The sequence below is a fragment of the Galeopterus variegatus genome, unplaced genomic scaffold (assembly GCF_000696425.1).
Source record: "Galeopterus variegatus unplaced genomic scaffold, G_variegatus-3.0.2 Scaffold5895, whole genome shotgun sequence".
Taxonomy (NCBI): Eukaryota; Metazoa; Chordata; class Mammalia; order Dermoptera; family Cynocephalidae; genus Galeopterus; species Galeopterus variegatus.
Window position 1 is genome coordinate 126419 of NW_007732006.1, and position 9711 is coordinate 136129.

The 9711-nt window shown below is 40.5% G+C and overlaps 1 pseudogene; it reads right to left on the bottom strand.

Moving 5' to 3' along the window:
• LOC103605555 overlaps positions 1-9711 on the bottom strand; it is a 25555-nt pseudogene that overhangs the window by 10802 nt on the left and 5042 nt on the right.

Sequence of the window (9711 nt, forward strand, 5' to 3'; positions counted from 1 at the left end):
TTGGTATTTACTGTCACCTCCCAAGTCTCTGGAAGATTTTGTAGTGTTCCTGAAATAATTTTCCGTTTGAGCTCTCAGTTTTCTCTTAGATAGTGTGTATGAATGAAAACCACCCATGCTTTCATCATGTTGATTTGTTTCTTTTTGACATCTAAAGCTGAAATTTTAATTATGTGCATAAAAGAGGTAACAAGATGACCTACGCTCAGTAATATGAAAAACCATAATTGCATTTCATCTTGATTAAAATTAACTTATAGGTGACAATGATAATTCCTTAGATTTGCATGGTAAAGTATAGCATTATAGTTTTCAAGTTCATGTGCATATATAATTTAAAGCCAACAACATGTATGAAAAGGCAGGTGCAACATAATTCTATAAATGAGGAGTCTGAAGCTGAGAGAATTTAAATGATTTGCTCAGATATTATAATTTTCTTCTGACATTTCTCAAACTTTACCTAATATTAGAGTTGTATGAAGGGTCAAAGATGCCCAAGCTATACTAACTTTAAAGATAACATCATACTTCTATATTCATTAGAACTAACAAGTATTAAATTTTAATATGTGATATATTCATGTGTAGAGACGCAAGCAATTTTACATATGTTGAAAATGTTAATAGAAAAAGGAAGAGATGTGTGAATTGCTTTAAGTATTAAGGAAAGGGTCACTAATTGACTAACCCCAGCCTTAGTAAATCAACACTCAGCCTATTCTGTTTTAATATTGGGCAGGTGAATGCAATTGGGGAAAAGAAATTATGAGAATTGGTGCTACTATAAATTTCTGACAACAAATCTCAACTGGGCCTCCCCAGGATCCAACTAGAGTTCCCTGATCAATCTTCCCATTCTCTGTATAAATTTTCATTCATCCAACTCATCAAACCTCCAATTTCCCTTCACTCCTCACAACCTGCCCATTTCATACACTTGTGCATCTGTCCGGCTCCTGACAACTTTTAGAGGTGCTCGTCTTAGGAACATCTATAAAGTTCATATTTTCTTTTCCATCCCTAAAACTAAAATGTCAAAATCTCAAATAAATAATGAAAGTTTGTAAATTTATTAGTTAAATTTGTTCTTTTTCAAATCAGCTCATTATAGCCCTAAAATTTTAACATTGTCTTGCTTCTTTTCAAATATGTAAATTAATATAAACTTCACCCTCTTTTTTCTATTCCAAAAATGTAGAACAAGTAAAAGATGGAAATCCCTACATTTGCTTTCCACATTAACCATAGCTTAAAAATATCAACATGTCGGCCACACTGAATAGTTTCATCCCCAGTGTCAAAATCAACATTGTAGAGTTTATCTGGCTTGGAAAAGATATCGAGCTTGCATCTGGTTGCATGCTTCTAGAAGACCCTAAAAAAGGAATAACATATCTAACATTTCAATGAGAAACCACAATTATTTATTTCAATTTATCATTTCTACTTTACATGAAAATTTTAAATAGAATTTTGTATATGTTATATAAAATATGTTACCTTTCTGAAAATATTTTACCATATTCAGTTCTTTGGATGGATTTATCTAGAACAGCAGCTGATATAATTGAACTAATACTTGTTTATTTTTCTTTAACTTTTCTTAAAATCCCTTCTGCTCTTTTGCTGCTCTTTTAAAATTCTGTGACTATCATGTAATGAAGTGAATGAAAAGTGAGTACCTAGTCCACTTTAACTAAACAATGCTACGAATCCACACAGTATCAGTTAAATAAACTGCTTTGATGGCCATAATAATTAAAGAATAAAATGATCCATTCATTTAATCCATTGGTTTAATTTTGTGTTTTCTTAGCCATTTCCTCTCATATAAACAATGTTGAAAACCTTCTTCCTCATGGTTGAGGAACTGAGGAAACTCTGCTCCAGACAGTTAAGAAATAATTTCTAGAGGAAAGACATGTTTCCCATCATCAGTTCAAGAAAGGCTTTTTTCAAAGTGTATAGGTTGCTTCAGCATAAGAATGGCTAAAATTTTGTGCACTGACAGGGCATAATTTAAAAATATATCATGTATAACATCATGTACAAGTAAATAACAATATTTATTATGTGTTTGTTGTCTGCTTGCCACGTCACAAATGTTATCCTCACAGAAAACCCGTAGCATAGGTACTATTATAATTTCATTTTGTTTTGTTTTATTTTCATTTCTTTGTTTTTCTCATTTTTATTTGTTTATTTATTATTTTAACTCTTTTTTGTACATATTTATAATCATTTGATCCTCATAGAAAACCCGTAGCATAGGTACTATTATAATTTCATTTTGTTTTGTTTTATTTTCATTTGTTTGTTTTTCTCATTTTTATTTGTTTATTTATTATTTTAACTCTTTTTTGTACATATTTATAGTTTGTTTTGGTTTTTTTTTATTTGTTTGTTGGCAGCTAGCTGGTACAGAGACTGAACCCTGGGCGTAGGTGCTATCAGCACCACACTCTAACCAACTGAGTTAACCAGTAAGCTATTTAATATTGTTTTTACAGATTAAAGATATTAAAGCTTTAACCTATTAAGTAATTTTCAAGGTCATGTATCTATACAGTGATAATTTTGAGAACTGACAAAAGGGCAGTTTTCCTTGAGGTTTGTCGAAATCCAACATTCAAAGAAAAAAACTCATACTTTTTTAGAATAGGCTTAATGAATCTGTGGGGAGGATCACAATGCTTACAATGATTCAATGTAAGAAGTCAATGCTTACAGTGTGGTGGTAAGCATTGAAGAATTTAGGGGAAACAGTATAAAAATGATAATACAGAATGGAAAGTATTGTATGCATGGATAAGTTAGGTGTCCTAGTTACACATATAAATACCTTCTCTGTAGTCTATCTCAAATGCCCCTTTTAATCTTTTGGTAGAGAAGAACTGGAGTCTATTTAAAACATTTTAAAACAGTATATCAATATGAATTTCATCTATTGCTTCTGATGTGATGATTAAACTGCAGTTAGTCATTAATATAACACATATTTATAGCACCTACAATCTGTCACACACGGTGGTAAGACAATGGATTTGTGGTGAGGAAAAGAGTGGGAAAGTTCCGCCTTCATGGAACTTACAATCTGGGTTGCAGGAGGCTGGATGGGTGAGGGCAGGGCTGGACACTAAACAAAATATTGAAGATGTGAATGTCAAATTATATCCATGATAAGTACTATAAAGGAGTTTTCATGGTGCTGTAAGAGAATACTCTGTTCTAAGAGTCAAGGATTTCATCTAGCTTGGAGGTCAAAAAAGGCTTCTGGGTAGAATTCATTTTTGAGTTCAGTAGGAGTTGAACAAGAAAGATGCTGGGGAAGTGGGTGCTGTGGGAGGGAAAGCTGGGTCAGACCATGACAGGCAGAGGGAGAAATATGCACTGAGCTCATAAGGAAGGGAGCTGCACTACACTTTCCTGGAACTAAAAGGAAGTCAATGCATGTGAAGAAAACAAAACAAAACCGAAAGCACAAAAGGGAGTGAAATTGCAAAGAAAGGCATGGACTTTACCTTCAGGCCTGTGGGCCATGTCAAGGATTTTAATCCCCATCCTAGCAACACCAAGAAACAACTTAATGAGTTTAAATTTCTCATTATGAAAGGTCCCGTACTTATTATACTGACATGAGCATCACATATTGCCCACAGGTATTGATATTCAACTCTGTACCTCACAGATATGAACAACCAACTACGTTACAATGAACAAAAAGAGAGGGAGAGAGAAAATAAATGTCCTTCTAGATGAAAGAGATTGATGTGATAAACACTTCTTTTCAAAAACACATAGTATTTTGTTCCCCTTGAGCATTTAAATGAAGGATATTTAAAATCAGTTTTAAATGCTTTTTATGCAAATTATAGCAAAATGCATGTGTATTAATGCTTTTTTAGCATCAGAAAACATATTCATTAAATACTGAACATACTCCATTTGCTCTAGTCATGCAGGCGTGAGTCAAATAGTCTATGTACAACCTTGGAGATTCAGGTGGTTTAAAAGATGAAAATCAAATGTTCCTTTTTTTAAGGTTCCATCAAAATAGGCTTGTTTTTGAGATATGACCTTAAAAACAATAAAAGCCTAGTAGTTTGGGGATTTTACTCTCCCTCCATTGACTATCTTTAGAAAAAGACACACACACACACACACACGTACAAAACAAAAAAGCAACACTTAACTTCTTTGAGAAACTCATGATAAGTTATTTATGTAGATTAAAACATACTACTTCAACATACTCATCATGGTCTAAGATATCAGGAAAGACTGCAGAAAATTTGTATTTGAGCCGTAAATAGAAGTGTATCTGAAATCTGAAAGTTGAATACAGACCTGTTAGCATTTGGAGGGGGAAGGAGGGAAACAGGCAAATGCAAAAGTTTCTCAAAGAAAAATAAGGCTAAGCTATAATTTCTCGGTACTGGACACAACAGTGGAGAGGAAGGATTCACCTGTTAACCTGCAGGCTGGAGCATGAGGCAGCCACCATTTTATGGAATGGATATTGCTTCCATGCTGCCAACTGAGCAGAAGCCAGAGCACAGCTAATATTTCCAGCCAGAGGAGCAGAGAAAGGCATAGGCTCGGAGAGAATAAAGATTCTATCAGAATTAGAAGTGAAGTGGGCGTGAAGTACTCAAAGAGTAAGTAGGGAGTGCTAGTAAAGGCAGTTTACAAAAGGAAGACAGACACTTTAAGTTTATATCTATTCACTTTGGATTGCTTGCAGATAAGAGAGAAAGAAAACACTGTTCCCAAAGGTGAAGTACTCAAAGAGTAAGTAGGGAGTGCTAGTAAAGGCAGTTTACAAAAGGAAGACAGACACTTTAATTTTATATCTATTCACTTTGGATTGCTTGCAGATAAGAGAGAAAGAAAACACTGTTCCCAAAGGTATAAATGATAGCTAGGTAAAATATGTTCACATTTTTGACAATTAAATAGATATAAGAATATTCAAGTTGAATTTCATAATTATATGAATATTACTCCTTGGAGGAGATTATGGGTTTAACTCCTTGTATACCATCATATTTACTATTCAGGGAGACAAAATACACATACATACAAGGAGAAAATAATTGCATATAACCCATAAATTTGTGTCTTTTATGCCAAAAACATATGTAGTTATTCATTGTTAATCACATTTAAAATGAGCCAATTTTCGGCCCTACACTCTGAGATTAAAAATTGGCCAGTGGGCCAAAGCTGATCCCTAGGAGATATGTGTTTGGCCATAGTGTTTTTAAAATTGTTTTAAATTGACAGATAGAATTGAATATATTTATCATGTACAATATAATGTTTTGAATTATATATACATTGTGAAATGACTAAATCTAGCTAATTAACATATGCATTACCTCCCATAGCTATCATTTTTGTAGTGAGAACACTTATTGACTCAGAATTTTTCAAGAATACAAAATATCGTTTAACTATAGTCACCATGTTGCGAAAACCATTTCTTAAACTTATTCCTCCTAACTGAAATTTTGTATTCTTTGACCAACATCTCTCCAAACCCTCCCCCATTTGTCCCAACCCCACTGTCTAGTTCCGTGAGATCAACTTTTTTAGATTCCTAAGTACAGCTAGATAGGAAAAATAAGTCCTATCTATTCACCTTCAACCTAAAAACTTGTAATTAACAATGATTTACTGCATGTTACCAAATGACTAGAAGAGAGGAGATCAAATGTACACATCATGAAGAAATGATTGGGTTTTGAGAGTGGAATAGACAGTTCCCAGCGTCACTCTGTCTCACAGATCAACCAAATTTACAACTATAAACTGTAACACCAGCCAAGCCAGGGATATTGGATCTCAGGGGAAGAGGAGGAGAGACCTATGGAGTGCATGAAGGTGGGAGAAACCACGATGAGAGAAAGAAAAATCTGCTCTAAGTGTTTCGGGCTGTGGCTGCTTTAAGGCTACAACTGCTGAGCACATGGAGCAGGAGCTGGCAGAAGCCATAGCTGTGCCCTTCACATGGAGTTACTTGGAGGCGGAAGGGGAGAAGGCCTTGGCAGCCCCTAGAACAACAAGACCACAAATAGGGTTCCCATGGACCCACACAGGAGCAAGGAGCCAGAACAACTGTAAAAAAACAAACAGCAACAGCAACAGCAACAACATCAACAACAACAACAACAACAACAAAAACTGGCCGGGGGGGGGGAGGAAGATTTAAGAACCTCAACTTTTTTTTTTCTTTTCTTTTTTTTTTTTGAAGCTCTTTCAACGAGAAAATGGAGGGGACATATCTGGGTGGGAGGGGGGAGAGGGAGGAGGGAGGGAGGTTTTGGTGATGGGACACAATAACTAACTACATTGTATATTGACAAAATGAAGTGTTTGGAACGTGGGTGGTGGGAAGACAGGCCCACTGGGAGAAGAATGGGACACAGCAAGGACAGCTGATCTGCCCCCTTATCAGTGCAGGACCACTCAGAGGAGACTGGTCAGGAACGCAGAATTGCATGGGGTGCAGTTTGGTAAAGAAACTCAGGCCCAGATCAGAGATTCTATACAACATAGATCCACTCTGGTGAGCCAGAAGTACCTAGAAGGTCAACCATCAAACCCTGAGCTCCACAAAAAGCCTTCCTTAAGAAAACAGCAGCAAAGCAGCAATTTAGCTCAACCACACAACTCAAGTACTGGTTCCCACAGGAAGTTCCCCCATTTTAGAAGTAAGCAAAGGACAAAAATTTAGTTCCAGCCCAGGCATACCACCAGGACCTTAGGGCCTGCCTGGGAACTGGAGGCTTGGAGCCGGGGATCAGACCCCATTCCCTCATCCAGGCACACCAGGCCAGAACCTCAAGGCTGCCCAGGGACCTGAGGCATGGAGAAAGGGACTGGACCTCCCTCCCACAACCAGGCACACCATGCCAGTGCCTCAGGGATGCCCAGGGACCTGGGGCATGGAGAAAGGTACTGGACCCCCCTCCCACAACCAGGCATACCATGCCAGTGCCTCGGGGCCACCCGGTGACTCGGGGCATGGAGAAGGGGACTGGACCCCCTTCCACAACTAGGCACACTGTGCTAGAGCCTTGGGGCCTGCTCAGGGACCTGGGGTATGGAGAAGGGGACTGGACTCCCTTCCCACAACCAGGCACACTGCGCCAGCACTTCAGGGCCAGCCCAGGGATCTGAGGCATGGAGAAGTGGAACAGACACACCCCACAACCAGGCACACCACCAGCACCAAGGAGCNCAGTTCCCAGCGTCACTCTGTCTCACAGATCAACCAAATTTACAACTATAAAATGTAACACCAGCCAAGCCAGGGATATTGGATCTCAGGGGAAGAGGAGGAGAGACCTATGGAGTGCATGAAGGTGGGAGAAACCACGATGAGAGAAAGAAAAATCTGCTCTAAGTGTTTCGGGCTGTGGCTGCTTTAAGGCTGCAACTGCTGAGCACATGGAGCAGGAGCTGGCAGAAGCCATAGCTGTGCCCTTCACATGGAGTTACTTGGAGGCGGAAGGGGAGAAGAAGGCCTTGGCAGCCCCCAGAACAGCAAGACCACAAATAGGGTTCCCATGGACCCACACAGGAGCAAGGAGCCAGACAACTGTAAAAAGGGAGCCATTCAGAGGCTGGTGAGTCATCACAAGGGACCTGCGCAGGGCCCGTCCCATGTGAAGTGTTTGGAACGTGGGTGGTGGGAAGACAGGCCCACTGGGAGAAGAATGGGACACAGCAAGGACAGCTGATCTGCCCCCTTATCAGTGCAGGACCACTCAGAGGAGACTGGTCAGGAACGCAGAATTGCATGGGGTGCAGTTTGGTAAAGAAACTCAGGCCCAGATCAGAGATTCTATACAACATAGATCCACTCTGGTGAGCCAGAAGTACCTAGAAGGTCAACCATCAAACCCTGAGCTCCACAAAAAGCCTTCCTTAAGAAAACAGCAGCAAAGCAGCAATTTAGCTCAACCACACAACTCAAGTACTGGTTCCCACAGGAAGTTCCCCCATTTTAGAAGTAAGCAAAGGACAAAAATTTAGTTCCAGCCCAGGCATACCACCAGGACCTTAGGGCCTGCCTGGGAACTGGAGGCTTGGAGCCGGGGATCAGACCCCATTCCCTCATCCAGGCACACCAGGCCAGAACCTCAAGGCTGCCCAGGGACCTGAGGCATGGAGAAAGGGACTGGACCTCCCTCCCACAACCAGGCACACCATGCCAGTGCCTCAGGGATGCCCAGGGACCTGAGGCATGGAGAAAGGGACTGGACCTCCCTCCCACAACCAGGCACACCATGCCAGTGCCTCAGGGATGCCCAGGGACCTGAGGCATGGAGAAAGGGACTGGACCTCCCTCCCACAACCAGGCATACCATGCCAGTGCCTCGGGGCCACCCGGTGACTCGGGGCATGGAGAAGGGGACTGGACCCCCTTCCACAACTAGGCACACTGTGCTAGAGCCTTGGGGCCTGCTCAGGGACCTGGGGTATGGAGAAGGGGACTGGACTCCCTTCCCACAACCAGGCACACTGCGCCAGCACTTCAGGGCCAGCCCAGGGATCTGAGGCATGGAGAAGTGGAACAGACACACCCCACAACCAGGCACACCACCAGCACCAAGGAGCATGCCAAAGACATCACCTCCATGTGGGAGGCCCTCCACAGCCACCACACTAACCATTGCTGCCATGAAAGCGGCAAGATGCCACAACCACCACGTAGATGGTCCGCCAATCACTCAAGTGCATTGACACAAGGAGAGTCACCAACAGAGGTAAAGAAAAGAAGAGGATGTCTCTCTCCACAAAGCCTATTTCAGAGTGACAGAAGAAACATCTGCTCTATGAAAATATTGGGGGACCTGAACACATCTTTCACCCTTAGACAGACCATCTAGGCAAAAAATTAACAGAGTAACCATTATTCTTTCAGAAGGAGAGAAGAAATCTAGGGTAAATAGAGGCAGGAGGGGGTAGGGAGAGGGGGATGGGGAGAGATTGGACAAGGGACATAAAGAATAATTATGATTTGTAACAACGTATATGCTAGTAATATTGATTTCATCAACATATCTCAATGTTGACCCCCAAAATACGTATAATCAATTTTGTTTCAATAAATAAAATAAATTTTTTTAAAAAGAGAGAGATAAACCAGAACTAATTTCTAAAAGTGGAACCCCAGGGCTGACCCATGGCTCACTTGGTAGAGTGTGGTGCTGATAACACCAAGGCCGAGGGTTCGGATCCCTATGTAGGGATGGCTGGTTTGCTCACTTGGGAGAGCGCGATGCTGACAACACCAAGTCAAGGGTTAAGATCTGCTTACCAATCATCTTTTAAATAAATAAAAATAAAAGTTGATCCCCAACTAATTTTTTAAGAGACCCTACATTAGACAGAAAGAAGTGGGGGTTTTTTGTTTGTTTGTTTGTTTTTTTCTGGTGAATAAAAAAGATCATAATCCCAATTCAAAAAAAAGAAAGAAATGAATATGCTGATTGCCCCAAATGGATCATCACACATTGTATACATGTATTGAGATATAATTCTGTACCCCATAAATATGTACAAGCAATATGTTTCAATAAAAATTTTAGAAATATTAGGGGCCGGCCCGGTGGCGCACTGTGCTAGTGCGCCGATTGGGAAGCGTGGCGGCGCTCCCGCCGAGGGTTCGGATCCCACATACAGACCGGTTCCCGC